Below are 19,164 nucleotides of genomic sequence, written 5' to 3'. Positions count from 1 at the left end.
AAAAAGATATATTAGCCATTCTAACAGGTGTGAGGTGATATTGTGATTTTAATTTGCATTTCCCTGTTGATTAATGATTTAGAGCATCTTTTTTATGTGGCTTTTGGCCACCTGTATATTTTCTTGGGAGAATGTCTATTCAGATCTTCTGCCTGTTTTTAATTGAATTGTTTTTTTTGTTTTGTTTTGTTTTGTTCTTGAGATGTATGAATTATTTATATATTTTAGATAGTAGTTCTTTCTCAGATACATAATTTGCAACTATATCCTCTCTTTCTGTGGGTTGCCATTTATTGAAGAGGCTGTTCTTTTCCCAGTGTATATGCTTGGGTCCTTTGTCATAAAATAAATACATATGATTGCATTTATTTCTGGGCTATCTTTTCGGTACCATTGATTTAGGTATCTGTTTTTATGCCAGTACCATATTGTTTTAATTAACATAATAATTATATGTGTAATATAGTTTGAAATAAAGGGAGTATGATGCCTTTAGCTTTGGTATTCATAGTCTTATATGGTTCCATGCCAATTTTCTATAATTTCTCTGAAAAATGCCCTTGGATTCTTGATAGTATTACACTGAATGTGTATATTGCTTTGGGTGATATGGACATTTTAACAATATTATTTCAATCCATGAACATGGAATATTTTTCTATTATTTGTGTCTTCAGTTCTTTTATCATTATCTTTTAATATTCAGTATATGATAAAGATTGCTCTTAATTCCTTTCTGAGTGTATGATAGAATTCACCAGTAAATCTGTCTGGTCCTACACTTTTGTTTGTTGGGAGGTTTTTGATTACTGATTCAATCTCCTGACAAGTAATCGGTCTGTGGAGCTTTCTATTTCATCCAGACTCAGTCTTGGTGAAATCTAGGTTTCCAGGAATTTATGCACTTCTCAGTTGTCCAATTTGTTAGCATGTCATTGATCCAGAGTAGTCTCTTATGATCCTTTATGTTTCTATGGTATCAGTTGTAAAATATCCTTTCTCATTGCTTATTTTCTTTATTTGAGTTTTCTTTTTTTCTTGGTATGTCTAACTATAAATTTGTCAATTTTGTATATCTTTTCTAAGAACCAGCTCTTAGTTTCATTAATATTTTTATTGTCTTTTTAATCCCTTTTATTTATTTGTGCTCTAAATTTTTTTTTTTTTTTTTTTTTTTTTTTTTTGTTAATCCTCACTGGAGGATAATTTTCCATTGATTTTTGAAAAGGTAGAAGGGAAGGGGAGAGACAGAGAAACATTTTTCATTTTTCAAAATAAAGAAGAAAAAGAGACACATCAATTGGTTGCCTCACATGCCCCAATCAGGGCTGGGATGGAACCTGCAACAGAGATACGTGCCCTTGACCTGAATCGAACCCGGACACTTCAGTCCGTGGCCCGACACTCTATCCACTGAGCAAACTGGCTAGGGTTCGGCTCTGATCTTTATTGTTTCCTTCCTTCTACTAAATTTAGGCCCCTTTGTTCTTCTTTTTCTAGTTCCGTAAGGTTTAAAGTTAGGTCATTTATTTAAGATTTTCTTGTGTCTTAGGTAGGCATTTATTGCCATGATCTTTCCTCTTAGAACTGCTTTTGCTGCATCCATAAATTTGTGTATGTTACATTTTTATTTGCCTCAGGATACTTTTTATTGCTCTTTTGATTTCTTCTTTGACCCATTAATTGTTCAGTAACATGTTGCTTAATCTTCAGATATTAGTGACTTTTCTAGTTTTCGTCCCTCCCCATCCCCCCACCTGCAAAAATAACCCCACACTTTTTTTATTTATATAGAGTCCTACCCGTTTCCGGGGCAGGAGGAATGGGGGCGGTCCCTTTTTCAGTCCAGGAGCCGCCATAATGTTGGTCTGTTGTTACCAAGCACACAGGCAAGTGCATCATGGATTTGGTAAACTAACTGCAATGTTCAGTCTCTCTGCTGCAGCAGCAGGGTGAGCGTCATCTCTGCTTCTGTAAGGATCCTGGATTTAGGAATTTCAACGGTTACTTCTCCAACTTCAATTTCTGAAGGTTTGAAATTAATTAATAGAACAGTAGACAGGCATGTAATTGCAATTTCCTCTGTCTGTTCAAATGTCCAAGCAAATTTCTTCTTCACTTTTTTTTCCTCAAGAAAGTTGATTGACTCGGTTTGTTTAACTCCTGCTGCAGTGGCTTTAAACCCACAGTAGTAACCTGCAGGGTCACACCTGCACACCTGAGGGCCTTATTCTGCATCTGTCCCCAGTAACATCAGACAGCCACCCGGAGGCCTCGTTCCAGCTCTGTGTGTAGACCTGAGACATATCAGCAGTTCTTTTACTCAGCATACCCACAGGAGTCTCACAGCCATGCCTGTGTTTCAAGTGAGCGCCTCATAGCACGCCCTCTGTACCTGGGTCTGCTGTCAGCTGTCATTCCTGTCATCACGGCCAGTGTTTTCGGCTCCCGAATAGGGGAGTTATGAATAAGGGAGTCACTGTGCTGGAATCCAGTGATTTGTCGGCTATCTTTTGTGTGACAGCACTGCACTGTCTTTCCCTCTGACAATTACTGGTACTCATGTAAGGCATCCTGGTTAGTAGCCTAAGAGCATATTCTGCTTGGTAGAGCTGACCCTCCGGTGAAAATGATAAGCGGTGGTCACAGCCAGCGCTGCGACCATGGGGCATGTTAGTGCACCCACTACTTCAGGCATGGTTTCTGGGCCCCTAGCTCCCATAGCAGGTGCACCCAGTTTTCTTGGTGCAATTATCTTCCAGTTTTATACCACAGTGGTCTGAAAATATGCTAGATATGATTGCAATTCTTGTAAATTTATTTAGACTTGTTCTGTGGCCTGAATTATGATCTGTTTTGGAAAATGTCCCATTTGCATTTGAGAAGATTGTGTCCTCTGTTGCTGTTGGATGGAATCCTCTAACGTGTCATTTTAGGTCGATGCTTCCTTATTGATTTTCTGTCTGATGATCTGTCCCTTGCTGTAAGTTGGGTATTGAAGTCCCCTAGTATTTATTAATGCTGTCGTTTTCTCCCTTTAGGGCTGTTAATATTTGCTTTATATACTTAGGTGCTCCTATGTTGGGTGCATAAACATTATATCTTCTTTTGTAATTGACACTTTTTATTATTATGTAACACTTTTCTTTGTCCTTTACTACAGTGTTTGTTTTAAAGTTTATTTTGTCTGATATAAATATAGCTACTCTGGCTTTCTTTTGATTTCCATTTGCATGAGATACCTTTTCCATCCTTCACTTTCAGTATCTGTGTGTCCTTACATCTAAATTGAGTCTCTTGTAGGCAGCATATAGATGGGTGTTTTTCTTCCTGTTCAGCCACTCTGTCTTCTGGTAGGCAAGTTTAATCCATTTACATGTAAAGAAATTATTGATAGTTATGTGCTATGGTCATTTGTTGTGACATGTAATAGGGCTAGACTTTGTGAAAGGAGATTATCAGTGTCTGGCTGGATCATTTATTCCAACTGTTTCAACCATCACCACCAAGTGGGTTGCTGAGGTCATGTTCTAGCTGTTGAGTCGGCACCAGGCTGATGCTCGTTGGCCACAGGTAAGGTAATTGAGCACCAAAATGAGCCACGTTGGCCATTCCAAACTGTCAGAGTCTCCTGGGCAGAATGGAAGCTGCTGTGATAGCCGCAGACAGCGGTGACATTTCCTCCTCTCACACCCTCCCCGCCCCATGGCAACTGTGTTGAATACAAGCTTTATCCAGAATTCTGCCAAAGGGACAGAGAGGTATTGGAAGCAAGCCCAGATAAGCCTGTGACTTGTTGGTGTGAGGCCTGAAGTCCCTCTTCGCTGCACTCACATACTCCAGCAGGTATCTCATATGGAAGGTTTATTTTGAGGAGCAAATAACACTATTTTGATGGCAGACTTGACCAACTTTCTAGTTGAAATGTGACAGGGTTCTTTCCTAGTACCACTGAGCTCCAGGCCTCCAGTAGTTCTCAAGGCCTGAGGCTCTTAGATATTGACACACAATCTTTTCAGCTGTCATTTGTCTTGAATATACTTATTTCACCAATGAAAAATAATTGTGAACCTTCCTAGTGCTGGTGAGTGGACTTTCTGACGCAGTTTTAAATATCAGTATTTGAAGCACTTGCATGGCCTTCTCTCATGTACAGAAGGATGGGAGGAGGTCCTGGGAGGACATTTCTTATTGAGAAAAATTTTTTCCATCTTGGTCATAAAAATATAAACATATATGTGCAGCTGATTTGAAAGAGCTAATTATAATGAACAAAAGAGTGAGAGCTAGGTTAGAGGTACTTTGAGATGCCGGTATAATGTGTTATCAGCAAACACACTCATGCATACACACTCATGTCTCATAGAAATGAACTGCTCTTTCTAGGAAGTCAATTGCTCTGCTTATAACTTTGAGAAATTGATTGGTGGTCAGATTTCATAGTCTGTGGGTACATATTTAAACACTACAGGCCTGGTGCACGAAAATTCATGCACTCAGGGGAGTCCCTCAGCCTGGCCTGCACCCTCTCGCAGTCTGGGACCCTCAGGGATGTCCACCTGCCAGCTTAGGCCCGCTACCAGGACCAGGCCTAAACTGGCAGTCAGGCATCCCTCTGGCAGCCTGGGAGCCCTTGGGGGATGTCTGGGGAGCGGGCCTAAGCCCTTAGTCAGACATCCTTAGCGCTGCCGCGGAGGCGGGATAGGCTCCCACCACTGCTGCTGCGCTGGCCAGCCATGAGCCAGCTTCTGGCTGAGCGTCACTCCCCCTGTGGGACCACACTGACCACCAGGGGGCAAATCCTGCATTGAGCGTCTGCCCCCTGGTGGTCAGTGCACATCATAGCGACCAGTCGTTCCGGTCATTCCGCCATAGGGTCAATTTGCTTATTACCCTTTTATTATATAGGATGGTTCAGTTCTGTGGCAGCTGGGAGATCTGGTTCATCCCAAGAGTCAGCGCCGCCTCTCTCTGTGAGTGACAGCATGGCTTCCTTCCTCCCTTTCAACTGTTCCTGCATTGATTTTTCAAAGCCATCCCTTCACAGCATTTCTGAAGCCATCCTTTGTTTTCTCACCTCTGGTTTGGTTTTTACCTCTTTTCTTCAACATGGCCCTGTTGTCTCTAACTTTGGGAGACAGTGTAGCATGGTGGTTGAGACATTCGCTTCTAGCGTGGACGGTGGATTCCAATCTATGATATGCCATTTGTTATCTGTATGACTTGGACCTACTTATCTTGCTGGACCTTACTTTCCTCATTGTTAAATGGAAATAAGAACAGTGTAGTGCTGTGCCTCGTACACAGAAAGTGTTGCTTTCTAATGATCCCTTCTCTTCCTACTGCTGCTCTTATTGGTTTGGTTTATCACCTCTTCCCACCTCCTCCTGTAGGTTCCTCCAGGTTTAGAACTCCTCCGGGCCCTCCTATACCCGACAGCCTAGCACAGCCCATCTTTCCAAACTCCCACAGCCTTTGTTTTCTTCCTTCCAACTTCTAGTAGGTTTGGGGATTTGCTTTAAATGTATCCTAACACTTACCCACCTAAGACATGCAACTAGTGAGCATGACCAGAAAGCCTTTCTAGGTTTTGTTGCATTTTACTAGACAAACTGGGATCGTGTGCCCAATACCTGACCCCAAACTCTCCCTCCCTTCCTCCCATTCCATTTTTACAAACGCATTCTCCCTCCTGAGGAACTGCCATGGGTCTTGTGTGTGGCACCAGACACCATCCACTCTGCCACCACAGTCATTATTAAAGAACTAGAGGCCTGGTGCACGAAATTTGTGCACTGGGGAGGAGGGCGTCCCTCAGCCCGGCCTGCACCCTCTCGCAGTCTGAGAGCCCTTGAGGGATGTCCAACTAATGGCTTAGGCCCACTCCCCGGACATCCTTAAGCTGTCAGTTGGACATCCTTAGTGCTGCCGTGGAGGCGGGAGAGGCTGCCGCCACCGCAGCTGCACTCACCAGTCGTGACCCCAGCTTCTGGCTGAGCGGTGCTCCCCCTGTGGGACCACACTGACCACCAGGGGGCAGCTCCTGCATTGAGCATCTGCCCCCCTGGTGGTCAGTGCATGTCATAGCGACCTGTTGTTCTGCCTTTTGGTCGATTTGCATATTAGCCTTTTATTATATAGGATAAACCTGAAACCCAGGTTGCTACCATGCTTCTTTTTTTTGGCATCATTGAGAGATTTATTATAAATATTATTGGATTGTTGTTTTTCATCCATGTTTCTTTTTATGCTTTTCACATGGATTTTTCAACCATTGGGTATGTACAGGACAACCCTTGGGAACACCAACTCCTTCAACTGGCAGGCTTTCCTTGGCATGGGACACGGGTGAGGGTGACCCAGAGCAGAGGGTCCCATCTCACTGCTCCGAAGAAGAGGAGAGGGCATATGCCATGCACACTGGCCTCCTGCTAACGCGGGCCAGATTGCTTAGTATGCCACGTCTTAAAACAGTATCATGAAAAGAGGATTATTTTCCCTGTTTGAAAGCAAAATATCGAGTAATACTGCCTCTCAGAAGAGTATTTCTGTTTTGAATACACTGAGTATAACACGCCATATTTTGTCTTTAAGTGTTAAAATCCACCTGGTATCTGATACACAAAGAATTTATTTATCAGGTAGTCTCATCTCCATTCAAACCCCACACAAATGTTTCATAAGAAATAATGCATTTTGTAGGAAATGTCTTTATATGCACTTGGTGTAACGGTTGCTTTAGGTCCAGGCGGGTGTTGCTGGTCAAAGTTAACTTAGACCGAAACTGGAGGTCAGAACTGTCATAGGAACTAAGAGGGCTTCTTTCTTGTTTCTGATGTTCAGGGTTCGAAGCCATGGGACGGCAGCCTCAGGACTGTTGTGTTTGGCCTGCACAACATTTTAAAATAATGTGTTTCAGGTGCCAGCATTTAAATATGAGGAGATTACACCTAACACAGTTTCTGAAATTATTTTGTGAAAATTTGCAGCTACACTGGGTTCACATTCCCCAGTGGCTGGAGCAGCCAGACAGTGGCTGCCTCCTTCAGCGGGGCCTGGCGATGCCCTCCCCTGGGCGCTACGCTCCCCCTGTGCCCTCTGCCCGGACAGGCCTTGGGCTGTGCACCCCCTGTGCCCTCTGCCCGGCCAGGCCTTGGGCTGTGCGCCCCCTGCGCCCTCTGCCCGGCCAGGCCTTGGGCTGTGCGCCCCCTGCGCCCTCTGCCCGGACAGGCCTTGGGCTGTGCGCCCCCTGCGCCCTCTGCCCGGACAGGCCTTGGGCTGTGCGCCCCCTGCGCCCTCTGCCCGGACAGGCCTTGGGCTGTGCGCCCCCTGCGCCCTCTGCCCGGACAGGCCTTGGGCTGTGCGCCCCCGGCGCCCTCTGCCCGGACAGGCCTTGGACAGGCCTTGGGCTGTGCGCCCCCTGCGCCCTCTGCCCGGACAGGCCTTGGGCTGTGCGCCCCCGGCGCCCTCTGCCCGGACAGGCCTTGGACAGGCCTTGGGCTGTGCGCCCCCTGCGCCCTCTGCCCGGACAGGCCTTGGGCTGTGCACCCCCTGTGCCCTCTGCCCGGACAGGCCTTGGACAGGCCTTGGGCTGTGCGCCCCCTGCGCCCTCTGCCCGGACAGGCCTTGGACAGGCCTTGGGCTGTGCGCCCCCTGCGCCCTCTGCCCGGACAGGCCTTGGGCTGTGCGCCCCCTGTGCCCTCTGCCCCGACAGGCCTTGGGCTGTGCGCCCCCTGCGCCCTCTGCCCGGACAGGCCTTGGACAGGCCTTGGGCTGTGCGCCCCCTGCGCCCTCTGCCCGGACAGGCCTTGGGCTGTGCGCCCCCTGCGCCCTCTGCCCGGACAGGCCTTGGGCTGTGCGCCCCCTGCGCCCTCTGCCCGGCCAGGCCTTGGGCTGTGCGCCCCCTGCGCCCTCTGCCCGGACAGGCCTTGGGCTGTGCGCCCCCTGCGCCCTCTGCCCGGACAGGCCTTGGGCTGTGCGCCCCCTGCGCCCTCTGCCCGGACAGGCCTTGGACAGGCCTTGGGCTGTGCGCCCCCTGCGCTCTCTGCCCGGACAGGCCTTGGACAGGCCTTGGGCTGTGCGCCCCCTGCGCCCTCTGCCCGGACAGGCAGGCTGGGAGGGCTGCTCCTTGCCTCACGTTGCAAAGGAAAACCAAGACAGTGGCACCAGAGACTAAACAAAATGTTGAGTCTAATTTTCAGACAATATATGAGTTTTTGGAAATCTGTATAATTTATGAAGTGCATATATGTAACCTTAGGAATACAAATGCAATTAAACCCTGTGTAAGCACGCGCGAGAGGTGACCATAAGCTTATGCAGCAGTTCTGCTCTCCCGACTGCGCGGCAGCCTCTGGCTATAACCCTCTCCCCTGTGACGCCCAGACCCAGGTCAGAGGATCTGCTGGAGGCCAGGCAGCCAGTGGCTCCATGACAACAGCCACCTGGGCTGCTGGCGAGCCTACAGGGGGCACTGGTGTGCCTGTGGACTAACCCAGGGAAAGCCCTGTCTTGTCGCTGTTCTGTAGGTTGGAGTTTAGAGGGAAGCCTTTCCTCTGTGGGACTCTGCTGGCACTTGCTCTGCTCACCCCGGCTTCCCCAGACCGCGCCCCTGCCCCTCCTGGCCCTGCCCGCCAGGCACCTCTGAAAAGGCCCCTGGCCCTTCGGCCCTAGGACAGACTTGACAGGCTGGATTCTGGTTTTCCTTCCCTGATTGCTCAGATTCATTTCCAGGTCATGTTAATGACATCTTAGAAACTTCTACCCAAACTGCATCCTCTCCCTGCTGGGTCCTGTGTGGGGCCAGGCCCCAGGCGCTCCCGTGGGACCCGCAGGGTCAGCCAGCTTCGCCGGGGCCCAGCTCTGGGCTGTCTTCCTGGCTTCAGCCCTGCCACGGCCGCCTTGGGAGCAGGGCTGAGGCCGGGCATAGGGCAGCGCCTGGGGCAGCGGCCCACTCCAGGGAGGCAGGCACTGGCTCCGCACTTCTAGGCCCCCCCCCCCCCCCCCCCCCATCCATGTGGCTCCAGTGTTGACAACCACAGGGCATGGCTCCTTTCCATGAAACTCCCCCAAGGCCCTCTGGCTTCCCATGGCAGGTCCCTGCAGGAGGTCCTCACTCTCCTATGGCTGGAGGCCTTTCCTGGACCCCACACCCCTCCAGGCTCCGCTCCACCACGCCCTGAGGCCCTGGCAGCTGTCTCCGGCCCAGGAAGAGCATGCTCGCCCCCCACCCCCACCCCCCTCCCCCTGGACTCAGGTGCCTCGTGAGGAGCCCGTGCCTTTGCGCCTGGGGTTCGCCCCACCTGGCCCCCTTTCTGCTGCAGAGAAAGAAAACATACCTGTTCCTCAAGACGATGAGCTCCATGACGCGGTCCTGGGGGAGCCCGGGTGTGAGCGTCCCCCACCCTCGCCTGTCCTCCTTCCAGACCAGAGCTGCTGGGAGTACCTTCCAGGGTGAAAGGGGCCGCACGTCCGAGATGGAGCCACATGTGAGCCAGGCAGCGCGTGGGGCCTTGAGCACTAGACGTCTGACAACTAAGGAACTGGATTTTTAGTTTTCATTTCACTTTAATTTAAAAAGCCATAAGTGGTTTAATTAAAATAGCCACTAATGACGACTGTTCGGGCAGCACAGACCTGAACGATGAGCTCCTGAATCCCACTGGCACCCAGGGGGTCACTGACCGTGGCTGAGTGACCGAACGCATAGGGCAGACGCTGAGCCCAAAACAGCCTCTTCCCCGGTTCACACGCTTCTCCACACGCAAGTGCAAGTCCCGCCGGGACACACGCCGCCTGGACTCTCACATCTCCTTACCCCATTTAACAGACCCAGAAATTATTGAGGCTCAGAGAAGTTAGATGACTCAGCCAGGTCATAATTATGCAACATAAGACTTGATTACATTCGCCAACTACCTCTAATTACAGGGTAAACAACAAGTTTCTTCCGGTATTTTTAGTTCTGGGCTCCTGAGAAGGTGAGCCCCCGAGAGGATGCCCTGTGGCCCTTGTCATTCCACACTTCCAGGGGAGGGCTGTTCCTTCGGGCGCTGAAGTTGCGTCATTCCTTGAGTCCGGGCTGTTGTTGGCTGGGAGCAGGTGTGTTGTGTTACCACCACTGTGGAATCTGCCGCCGTGCAGGAGGCGGTGCCGCGTGGACATGGGCATGCTGGCGGGTATGTGATGAGAATGTGGAAGTGAAGGGAGCAGCCACAGGCCAGGAACGGGAGTGGCATTAAGGCTCATCTGAGGCCCTAATGTAGAAATGTCTTATATCCTAAAAGCGTTTTTCTTGTGCAGTTTACTAGTACATCAGGGTACTGTTAGAGGGGGGAGGGTAATTGCATTTTTGGTGCAGAGTGAATCTCAATTCTTATTTATAAAAAGGCTATTTGATTAAATCCTTATAGCTTCCTAGTTCATTCTATTTTCTTTGCACTGTATTATGAACAATAAGATGATTTTACTTCAAGGGAGCATAAGATATTTTTCTTCAAATTAAATCTCCCTCATTCACATAAATATCAGCTGTGATAACATTTTTATATCTTCAGAGTTGTGAACAAATACTATGCAGATACGACCTGCTTGACTTCACCTTGCTGATCACCTTTAGTGGGAAGAGGAAATAAGATTATTTACTGAGAAGTTGATTTTATGAAGGAACCAAAGAATTGTTGGCATTAACTTTACCAGAATTAATCAACTTTACTTATTCAAGAAGGTATATTAATGTTATACCTGAAACTAACATAATTGTATGTGAGTTATATCTAATTACTAGTAAAAAGTAAGAAACTAAGTAAGTAGATATATTAGGTGCCTTTAATAGAATGGGGGCCCGGGTTACCAGGAGAAACTGCTGATGAGGGTGTGGCGTGAGGTGGCGTCACTGCTGCATTAGCACGAGCACTATATGCCGGTGGAACGGAGAACAGCGAGATCTAAGGAGAGCTCAGGGCCTGGCTCTCAGAGGGCGTGGGGTTGCGCCCAGCTCTGTGGGACGGTGACTTCCCTGGAAGAGGGCAGCGTGCATGCGTGCGGGCATTTCTGCTGAGGGTGGAATGGCAGTGAGGAGCAGGCAGCGGCCCTCCGAGTACCTTTGGACATTTCAACTTGGCTTTCTGGGCCTCAGGAAGCTAAGGACGTTTTAAGCAGAGGTGCGACTTGCATCTGGGAGGCTTGCAACATTTGAGCATTCACATCCGTTTTCAGATGCATCCCCAAAATATCAAGATGTGGCGAGGGAAGCTATCCAGGAATTGAGAGAACTTAGTGACCTTACATTTTACCAGGGTAGTAGTTTGTCTTCTGCACGGGCATGTGTGAGGCCTGACACTGGAGCGAGGACGGCGCCCACCCAGCGCGGCCCGGGCAGGTGAGAAGAGGGCCCCCTGGCAGAGCTCAGTGAGCACTGGACCCGGGAGGAGGTGCCCGGCGAGAAGGGAGGGCGGCGGCCTGTAGGCACCTCTTTCCAGAAGTTTGTGAGAGGGACATGGGGCTCAGGCAAATTTGCTTATTTTGTTGAGATTAAGGTCTTACCAGAATCTTTACTGAAACCTTATTGAAAAGTTAAATTTCAGAATGTTACATGCCTTTCTAACAGCAAGTCCAGGCTTCTTGGAGGTGAGCAGAACAGGCCAGTGGGAAAGGCAGGCTGGGCTGTGCGGGGCAGGAATCCCGCAGAGGAGCCCTGGCCAAACGCCACCTCGGCCGGCCGTCTGTCCTCTCTGGAGAAGTGGCTGTTCAGGTCCTCTGCCCAATTTTCAGTTGGGTTGTTTGTCTTCCTTTTGTTGAGTTGTATGAGTTCTCTATATATTTTGGAAGTTAACCTCTTGCCAGATGTATCCCTGGTAAATATGTTCTCCCATGCAGGGGGCTCCCTTTTCATCATGATGCTGGTCTCCTTTGCTGCGCAGAAGCTTTTTATTTTGATGTGGTTCCATTTGTTTACTTTTTCCTTTGTTCTCTTGCCCTAGTCGATATATCGGAAAAATTCTGGTCTGTTAGATGTCTGATATTTTGCTGTCAACGTTTTCTTCTAGGGTTTTTATGGTTTCACGACCTACATTTACGTCTTTTATCTATTTGCAGTTTATTCTTATTTTCAGTTTTTTCCTGTGTATGGTGTAAGTTGGTGGTCTAGTTTCATTTTTTTTTGCATGTACCTGTCCAATTACCCTAATAGCATTTATTGAAGAGACTGCTTTATTCCATTGTATGCTCTTGCCCCCTTTGTTAAATATTAATTGAGCATAATGGCTTGGGTCAATTTCTGGGTTCTCCGTTCTTTTTCATTGATCTATATGTCTGTTCTTGTGCCAGTACCATGCTGTTTCTATTACAGTGACTCTGTAGTATAGCTTGAAATCTGCTATTGTGCTTTCTCTACCTTTGTTCTTCTTCCTCAAAGTTGCTGTGGCTACTTGGGGTCTTTTTTAATTCCATATAAATTTTTGGAAAATTTGTTCTAGGTCTGTGAAATATGCCATTGGCTTTTTGATAGGAACTGCACTGAATCTATAGACTGCTCTGGGTAGTGTGGGCACTTTAATGATGTTAAGAGGCACATAAAAATGCTCAACATCACTAATTGTCAGAGATGCAAATTCGAACAACAACGAGGTATCACCTCACACCTGCTAGAATGGCCACCATCAACAAATCCACAGACAAGTGCTGGTGAGGAGGTGAAGAAAAGGGAACCCTAGTGCACTGCTGGTGGGAATGCAGCCACTATGGGAAAAAATGGAACTGCCATTTGACCCAGTGATCCCACTTCTAGGAATATATTCTTAGAAACCCAAAACACCAATTAGAAAGAATGTATGCACCTCCCTGTTTATTGCAGTGTTATTTACAATAGCTAAGAGCTGGAAATAGCCCAAGTGCCCATCAATAGATGCATGATTAAAAAAGCTGTGGTACATCTACACAATGGAATACTATGCAGCTGTGAAAAAGAAGGAGCTCTTGCCTGGCCTGTGTGGCTTAGTGGTTGAGCATTGACCTATGAGGTCACGGTTCAGTTCTCAGTGAGGGCATATGCCTGGGTGGCTGGCTCAATACCCAGTAGGAGGCGTACAGGAGGCAGCTTATAGATGATTCTCTCTCATCATCGATATTTTTATTTCTCTCTCCCTCTCCCTTCCTCTCTCTAAAATCAATTTAAAAAAAAACTTAAAAAGAAGGATCTCTTACCCTTTGAGTCAGCATGGAGGGGCCTGGAGAGTATTATGTTAAGCAAAATAAGCCAGTTAGAGAAAGACAAGTATCACATAATCTCACTCATATGTGGAATCTAATGAACAAAATAACCTGATGAACAAAAAAGATCCAGAGCCATGGAAGCATGCAGGGGTGGGGGAGCTTAAACAAAGAACTTACATGCATATGTGCATGACCATGTTCATAGGCAACAGTGCGGGAAGCCTGGAGAGGGGCGGGAGCAGGGTGGAGGGGTCAGTGGAGGAAAGGGACATCTGGGTACGTCCAAAAATAAAGATAAATTTAAAAAGCAACAACAAACAGCCACCTGGGCCTGGTGCTCTGGGGCCAGCTCCACAGACCCAGCGCGGACAGCTGGCCGTGGTGTGTGTGAAGCGTGTGTGGTTACTGGTAGTGAACGTGCTGGACAGATTTCCATGGAAATGTGGTGGTCAGCTGAGCCCGAGGCCTGCCGTGCACCACCGCCCCCCCCCCCCCCCCCCAGACCGCTGGGAAACCCGTTGTCAGTGCTGCTGCCCTCTCTTGGGTTCCATGTGACTCTCCTTTTTTGTGGAAGTCCTCCCACCCCTTTCCTAGGAGAACACAAGTTGGTTTCTGGTGTGTCTTGTCCTAGGAAGTGAGAGGTGGGGAGGGAAACCGCCTCCCTGTGTGCTCTGAGGTTTTCCTACGGGCTTCCTGGCATCCTCCACTTAGTCTATCTTTGATTTATCTTTAACTGGAACCATTTGGTGCATTAGCTCTATTCTATCACCTATCAAAATGGTCAGATTCACAGGCAGCATGTGACAGAGGGAGCCCGCGGCCTCTCCTGAGTCCGCGCAGGCTCCCTGTAAACACCGGGCAGTTTATTTGCTTTTTCTGAGGGTGTGCTAAGTGAGGCTGCAGTTAGAGTGGGATGGCCTTCTAGCACTTAGGGCTGCGTTTATTAAATAAATTTGTTCTCCGACTCAAGTGTTAAGTATGCATTATGAAACCTCCAAGCCAATTTCGGTGATTGCAATGTGCAAATATTTTTTAAATTATGTAATTAAATAGGACTTGGCCTGCAAAGTCCACCAAAGCAATTTATTAATTGAATCGTCTGATTTAATTGTGTGTTATTGCCATGTGTTGGGGGCAGTGGGAGCACCCCTGCAGGGAACCCCGGCCAGGCCTGAGGGCAGGATCTCTCCCAGGCCCCACACCCGTGTCCTGGCCCTGGCCCAGAGGGCAGGGTCTCTCCCAGCCCACCCTCCCCCCGCCCCCCCGCCCAGCCCTAAGGGTAGGGTCTCTCCAGGGTCCCCACCCCCCTGGCCCAGCCCAGAGGGCAGGGTCTCTCCCAGGTCCCGCCCAGCCGTGTGGGGCTGTGTTAACCACTTCTCTCTGTTCCCAAACTCTGTTTTCATGACTCTTCTGATTTTAAGGAAAAAGAAAAAAATTCTTGCTGGGTAGAATTGTTTGTAATTCATTCTCTCTATTACTACATTATTGAAAAATGAATCACTCTTTTCTTTTCGGCTGTGCCCGGGTACAGGCTTCTATAGAGCATGTGCCTGGGTCCATGTGCGACGGGAGCCGTGGCTGGAGCCGCCGCGTCTGTTTCCTAGAAATGTCACTTAAAGGCATTGTGGTTTCGGAGCAGCAGCTGTGACTGAAAAGTATGTAAACTAAGCTGTTCTTGCTCATATCATTTTTATATTCTTATGTCAGACCAGAAGGCTGCTTTAAATTTATTTTTCATTGTGTATTAGTTCTAGAGCCCAATTTTTTTCCTTCCTTGGGAACATATGTTCTTTGGGACGTGTGATACTCAAGCGCTTAAAAAAATACTAATTGTAGGTAAAATAACAATGCTGGTAAAATAGTTTCTTCTTTGAGTATTATATTTAGGAGAAGATTAATTTTAAAAATTAACTCACAAAGTACAATTTGGGGGGCCAGCATCTGTGTTTTAGGAAACGAAATAATTTAGGCCCACGGTACTAAGTCACGTGAAAGGCAGTAACTTTTAGCAGCCCAAATAGCTTTCCCAGAAGGAAAGTATTTTTTATGTTAAATATAGTTTATGTTGCTACTTTAGAACGCTCCTTTCCAGTGGGCCGTTTACTTAAACCCTCAGTTAATATTTCCATATAGAAACGCCTTTGTCTCCAGGGCTCGCTTTGCAAATTCCCATTTAGTGTGCGGTTGTGTGAGTATTTATTCAGACCGTGTGGTACCCCACACCTGATCGAGTGACCCGTGGCGTCATGCGAGCCGGCGGTTTGGAGTGGCTTTTGAGTAATGGTGGGCGGAGGCGGAGGGTGATAACGGGAAGCGAAGCGCGGGGCCTGGGCGCGGCCCATCTGGTGGCGCAGCGCCGCTGTGCACGTTTGAACACGGGACAGAGCGGCGTTCCTTTTCCTGCAGAGCTGTAACAGTGAGCAGAAAGCCTGGGCCGTAGACATTCCGTGGTCAATAGGATTTGGTTACAGGTGTGGTATTTCCCTCCGAGCTCAGGGTCTCACCTGGGGCGTGCTTCACAGTGATGTGTTTCTTTCCAGGTTTGGAAGCCAGTGTAAGCCTAGCAGTTTGCCCTGAGGTGAGCACAGCCCTCCTTGTGGATGCGCAGGTGAGGGAAGTGCCTTGGAGAGGAAGGCGGCCCCTCAAGGGTCACTCTGCTGCCACAGCCTCTGTCTCTCTGTGCCTGTGGGGCTTCCTCCAGGGCACATGCTGGCAGCACATTGGTGCATAGGTGCATAGCGGCCTTGGAGAAGGGCCTCTCATGGGGTGATGGGTGCAGCTCAGGCCCTGCCCATCAAGGATGGACACTGGGCACTCCGCTGCACCTTGGAGGGTTCCGGGAAGTTCAGGGCGGTGGCCAAACGCGTATTCAGACAGCTTGGGGCAGGCCGCTTCCCAGCCAGAGCACAAGTGTCTCCATCTAACCGCTCTGTCAGGCGACCACTGGGTCCGCTGGGCATCTTCCCTGCTAGCCGCTCCTTGTCCCCCCAGGGACCGAGCCTGGAGCCTGGAAGCGGCTTAGCAGGTCCTGGCACACTTGCTGGAGAGGGAGAGGGACGGAGACTCCTGCCTTCCAGGGAAATGCTCCCTCCACCTCCCCTTGCTCCTTGCCTGAGGTGGGAAGTATCCCATGTCCACTTCACACCAGAGTTGATTAAAGGAAGTTCTTAGAAATAAAGCCCAGAGGAGGTGGAGCGCTGACGGGGTGAGGACTCCAGCTTCAGGTAACAGACTCATTCCGGCCACCACACTTTCTAGCTGTTGCTTCTCCTCCTTTGCCAGCTTCGGAGGCCTTGTCCCTGCTCCCCTCCGCGCCCCCGGGGTGGCCTCAGTCACGGCCGTCCCTCCCCAGAGGGGGGCTGGACTAGACCCTCGCGGTACCTTTCAGCTCTGACATGTGTTCCTTCTTCCCCCTCGTCTGAGATCTTTCCCATCTTGAGCCCTACTCCTTCCACTTAGAAGTCTGGGTCACAAGCTGGTGCCGGACAAACCTGAACGGTGGCCGTGAGGACACAATACACCTCACTTGGTCCCCTGTCAGTTTTGGGGGGACATCCTTGTCTTTTGTCACAGATAAAACTTGGTCAAGGAAGTTCTGGTAAAATAAATCGGCCACTTCGCATCTGAATGAGGTGAGCACTTTTCTGTTATGATGAGGATGAGGATGAGGATGAGGATGAGGATGAGGATGAGGATGAGGATGATTTCTGATGCTGTTAGAGCGAGCTGGGGCTCCCCTGCCCCGAAGGAGCTCACACCGACTGTTCGGGCGGAAGTGCCTTCGCAGGGAAACAAAGGCCTGCTTCACAGAGAGACCTGCTTCCTTAGGAAACGAGGAGACTCCCCTCCCGGGCCAGGTGTGCATGAGCTCCCTGACCTCTCACCCAGCCCTGTTCCCGCTTGTAATTCTGAGGCAGAGTTCAGCCAAGTCAAAGAAACATGTTATTAAAGGTGGGCTCAAAGGTGTTTCAAAAATAAACAAGCTGTTGAAGATCCTAAATCAGTCACGGAATCTGTGCACAGGTTTGAAACCCAGGGAACTGCACGGGGGCCGGGGCTCCGGGCGGTGTCCTCTGCCTTCTGTGAGCGTGTCCCCAAGTCCGTCTTGGTCGTCAGCGGTCAGGCAGCTGACACTAGGCGTGGGTTGTAGCTCCTTTGCAGGTAATGGCTTTCCCTCCACGGAGGCAGGTGACACCACAACCCTGTGCCTACGTCCTGCAGCGCACAGTGAGGGAAACGGTGCTTGGGCTTTGTTTTAGACTCTGCTCCTAAGAAGTTTACGGTCTGAGGCCCATCTCTCCTCCCGCCTGCCGGTGCCCAGGGCCTGGGCACTGGGCGTGGGAAGGCGCCCAGGGCGTGGGAAGGGCGGGGCTCGGCCCTGTTCCCCCTATGTCTCCTGCACTTACGTGTGCCAGACACTTTCCTAAGCACTTTTTTTGTGTTGAGGCATTTATTCCTCAAAAGCTCACTGCACACCATGAGCAAAGCCAGGTTATGGGTGAGCGACTGGGCAGAGCGCAGGGAGCTGCCTCAGGCCAGTGGCGCCGAGCTGCGTGTGGAGCTCAGGCGCTTGAATCCACACTTCAGGGTGTGAACGGGGCTAGACGGCGCTGTGCTGTGCTGTGCTGTGCGGCCTGGCGTGTCCGCAGCAGGGCAGCCTAAGGAAGCATCAGGAAATAGGATATTCATCCTGCACACCCTCGCCTTGCCTCCCTCCCCCTGCGCCCCCTGATTTAAAACCTTTCTGTTTGGGATGTTTTCACATTGTAGCCTGTTCGCCACTAAGCACTGGGTGTCAGTCACTTGCATCGTTACAGCTTCTCCTCCATCAGCTGGAACTTTAACTGACTGTGGAAAGGCATTTTCCGCGTGGAAAGTAATGCCAGAAAGCAGGAGCAAGAGCGGGGGCCTTGGGGGTGGCCTTGGACTGCCCGCCCGGGGCCAGCGGTTCCTTCCAGGGACCTGGAAGCCCAGGTGTCCACTGGACACGAGCTCCTTTTGGAAGCTTACACGCCCGGAGAGCAGGCCCCACCTGCAGCCCTGCTGCTCCCATGACGGAAGGGAGGAGCCGGCACAGCGCCAGGGCCCCTCTGAGAGCTGCGCCCTTGGAGACCACATGTGGACCGGTCCCTGTCCCTGCACTTCCACTCTTCCTGCCTTAGAGCTTGAACCTGCTGCACTGGGAGGCGGCAGCATCTCACACAGCCGGGCCAGGCTTCTGCCCAGCAGCCCTTCTCCCCTCTGGGTCTGGGCTTTCGGCAGAGCGCTGTGGTCAAGAGGCTCGGAGGCCCCTGGCCTCACTATGAGCCTAGCACCCGTGGGTGCCACGGGCCTACCAGCCAGGAGCCAGGAGCCGACGGCGGGTCCCACCGCTTGTACGGGGCGGCTGGCGCTGCTGGTGGCAGGGAGTGAGTGCAGTGCTCCGGGCGCCTGGCACGGGGCAGGGTGAGTGTAGATGGAGCTGCCATGGGCCTTAGGAAGCAAGGCCTGGGAACGGAAATGGGGCCGGTGCCAGGAAAGGCTGTGTCATCATTTGTCTTTTCTCTGTGGCCGAAAGGTAAGTTCCTACTTTCAGGTCACACGCAAGCACTGTGGGCACACAGCTGCCAAGTTTGCAGAGCAAGGGCCAAGGAAGTCGGGGTACGATGCGTGCTGGGAGGCCATGTTTTCAGGGAAGGACTGTCAGGGTCTTCCCGACTGTGCCGACTAGGGAAGGTGTCTTTCCCCCGGCCTGTGTGCCCACAGTGACGGTTAACCGGGAGCCACGCTCATTGGAGCGGAGCCGCCACACACCTCGGGGCGCGGCTGGACCGCAGCTCGGGTGGCCCCATGTTCCTCGTTCCACATTAGTTACTGAGCAGCTGCGTGTTCTGTGCTGGGACGCAGCAGGCATGGCAGGTGACGTTCTTGCCTTCATGGAGTTTACATTCTGGTATCTTGTTCCATACTGAG

General features: G+C 50.2%; 1 protein-coding gene and 1 pseudogene across 3 annotated transcripts in view; one reads left to right on the top strand and one right to left on the bottom strand.

The window, feature by feature from the left end:
• FOXP1 (forkhead box P1) overlaps positions 1-19,164 on the top strand; it is a 482,289-nt gene that overhangs the window by 156,523 nt on the left and 306,602 nt on the right. The window lies entirely within an intron of this gene.
• LOC138992782 (proteasome subunit alpha type-6 pseudogene) lies at positions 1,928-2,701 on the bottom strand (annotated as a pseudogene).

Source organism: Myotis yumanensis, unplaced genomic scaffold (genome assembly GCF_028538775.1).
Source record: "Myotis yumanensis isolate MYYU_CA2020_CCGP unplaced genomic scaffold, mMyoYum1.0.hap1 SCAF_14, whole genome shotgun sequence".
Lineage (NCBI taxonomy): Eukaryota > Metazoa > Chordata > Mammalia > Chiroptera > Vespertilionidae > Myotis > Myotis yumanensis.
The sequence above is the reverse complement of the archived record's forward strand: the minus strand, read 5'-3'. Positions and strand labels throughout refer to the sequence as shown.